Consider the following 3136-nt stretch of genomic DNA (forward strand, 5'->3'; position numbering starts at 1 on the left):
GCCTCGGGGAATTTGCTTTGTTTCTGAGATCAAACTGTGACTGACACCTCCAGCTCCCAGTAGCAGCCCGTCATCAGACACACTCACAGCCAATCAGAGAACAGCACTGGGAGAATCTTGCCTCCATTGGCTGAGGAGTGTCAGTGGGCGGGACGCTGAGCGGACCGAAGTTTGGAATCGGGAACGAGCGGACCCGGTGAGACACCCGAGATTGGGAGCAGCTCCCCGGGTAAAGGCTGCAACAGCGGCCGGAGTTTTGAATCCTTCCGATGGCGGAGGTGAGATTCGGGCGGAGATTCCGTGAGATGTTTCAGCCACACAGGGGGTGCCCGGTCTTTCCCCGCCGTGGATCGGGGCCTATTGTCCGGAGTTTCCTCCCAGTCCTGTCTCCTGCTACTGGGATACGGGAGCTGGCCCGCAGCGGCTGCCGATGGAACTCCGGTGCTGTGAGCGCTCCCCTGTGCAAAAGGACAGGCTGAAGGCCCAGGGAGAACCAGGCACAAAGGTAAACTCGTACTTTAGAAACAAATAAACAGACGCCCCTTGCGTCTGTTCCGCCTTTCACACAGAAATGCCTGATCTTTGACCTCAGCGCCACTTTCGCGCAACGTTCCCAGTATCGCAGAGACCCAAAATTTGTCCTTCGAATTTAGAAATCTTGTAGAGAAAATTCCAAAGATTCACTGCCTTCTGGATGAGGATATTTCTTCTCATCTCAGTCGTGCTGAGGTGAACTCGGATTCTGTGACCCCAGTTCCTCACCACAGCGAAAGGAAACATCATTCCTGCCTCTACCCTGTCAATACCCTGTGAGACTGTGTCTGGCTCAGTCAGACGGCCTTTTATTTCTCTAATTTTGAGACAGGCCCTGCCAGTACAGTCTCCGAGGACACTACCTCACCTCCTAAATCAATCTGGGAAATCTCTTCATTCCCTTCATCCCACAGGCTGACTCTGGGAGGGAGACCAGACCTGTGCACAGTGTTCCATGTACGCTCTCACTAGGACCCCATATACCTTCAGAGGAGATCTTTATTCTTCTATTCAAACCTTCCTTCCCATTCAATGCTCTTCATTTAATATCGAACTCAAACAGTGAACAGACACAACACAGCCTCAGCCATGAATTTAAAGGGCAGGTGTTGCAACAGTTTGAGCTTCATACCGGGGGCCACGGAGCAAGCAGGGTGTTACAAAGGGAGGAATGTGGGAGTGTTGTATGTCTGAGCCCAGCTGTGTGTGTTTGTGTATCAGAATCAGGTTTAATATCACCGGCATATGTGGTGAAATTTGTTCCTTTGTGTCTGCAGTACATTGGAATATTTAGTAATAAAAACTACAGATTACAATTAGAATGTGTAAAATTATATTTAAAATGTAGTGCAAAACGAGAGGGAAAATACTGAGGGGGTGTTCCTGGGTTCTTTGTCCATTCAGAAATCTGACAGTGGGGAAGAAGCTGTTCCTGAACCAGTGAGTGTGTCTCCAGGCCCCTGTACATCCTCCTTGATGGTAGCAATGAGAAGAGGTCATGTCCTGGGTGATGGGGGTCCTTAATGATAGATGCCACCTTTTTGTGGCATCATCTTTTGAATGTATCCTGAATGCTGTGGAGTCCAGTGCCCATGAAGGAGCTGGCTGAGTTTACAACTTTCTGCAGCATTTTCCGATCCTGTGCAGTGGCCTCTCCACACCAGGCAGTGATGAAACCAGTTAGAATGCTCTCCACAGTACATCTGTAGAAATTTGCAAGTGTCTTTAGTGACAGACCGATTCCCCTCAATCTCCGAATGAAATATAGCCGATGTTGTGCCTTCATTGTAACCGCATCAATATGTTGGGCCCAGGATAGTTCCTCAGAGATGTTGCCAGGCAGGAAATGGAAACTGCTCACCCTTTTCAGTTCTGATCCCACGATGAGGACTGGTGTGTGTTCCCTCGACTTCCCCTTCCTGAATCCACAATCAATTCCTTTGTCTTCATGATGCTGAGTTCAAGGTTGTTGCTGTGACACCACTCAACTTGCTGATCTATCTCACTCCTGTACTCCTCCTCGTCACCGTCTGAAATTCCCCAACAATAGTTGTGTCATCGACAAGTTTATAGATGAGCCTAGACACACAGACATGGGTGTAGAGAGGGTAGAGCAGTGGGCTGAGCACGCATCGTTGAGGTGTGCCAGTGTTGATTGTCAGCAAGGAGGAGATGTTATTTCTGATCCACACAGACTGTGGTCTCCTGGTGAGGATCCAGTTGCAGAAGGAGGTACAGAGGCCCAGGATTTGGAGCTTGTTGATTACAATTGAGGGTCTGATTGTGTTGAATGCTGAGCTGTAATGAGCAGCCTGACTTGTGTATTGCTGTTGTCCGGGTGATCTAATGCTGAGTGGGGAGTCAGTGAGATTGCATTTGCTGTAGACAGATTGTGGCGATCGGCAAATTGCAGTGGGTCCAGGTCAATGCACAGACAGGAGTTGATTCTAGTCATGACCAACCCCCTCAAAGCACTTCATCACAGCTGTGTGTGTGTGTGCGTGCACGCTTGAAACAGTGATCCCAGTTTGATTCAGGAATCTTGCCGGTAGCTGGGGTTTCTCGAAAGATGGGTCATTGTGATAGGACGACCGTTCTGATCGGAGCCAAATCATTTAGCCAGTCGATGCTGAATCTTTAGAAATTACAAAGCACATGTGTGTTTGAGAGAGTAATTTAAATGTAGAATTCAAAATTTACAAAGTAAGTTTATTATCGAAGTTTACGCATGTCACCATGTTCAATCCTGAGATTGGTTTTTTTTTGGACGAACTCAGTAAATCCAAGAATCATGATTGAATCAATAAAAGCCCGTAGCCAACATCGTAGATAAAATACAATGAGCAAAAGACAACAAACTGTGCAAATACAAAAGAAAAATAAATAAATAAATAAATACCATGAACAACAGATGAAGAATCCGTGAATGTGTCCATGGGTTATAGGAACAGCTCAGTGATGGAGCAATTGTATTTGAGTAAGATTATCACCTCTGGTTGAAGAACTTGATGTTTGAAGGGTGATAACAGTTCCTGAACCTGGTGGTGTGGGTCCTGAGACTCCTGTTCTTTCTTCCTGATGGCATCAGTGAGAAGAGATCATG

Source organism: Hemitrygon akajei, unplaced genomic scaffold (genome assembly GCF_048418815.1).
Source record: "Hemitrygon akajei unplaced genomic scaffold, sHemAka1.3 Scf000034, whole genome shotgun sequence".
Classification (NCBI taxonomy): domain Eukaryota; kingdom Metazoa; phylum Chordata; class Chondrichthyes; order Myliobatiformes; family Dasyatidae; genus Hemitrygon; species Hemitrygon akajei.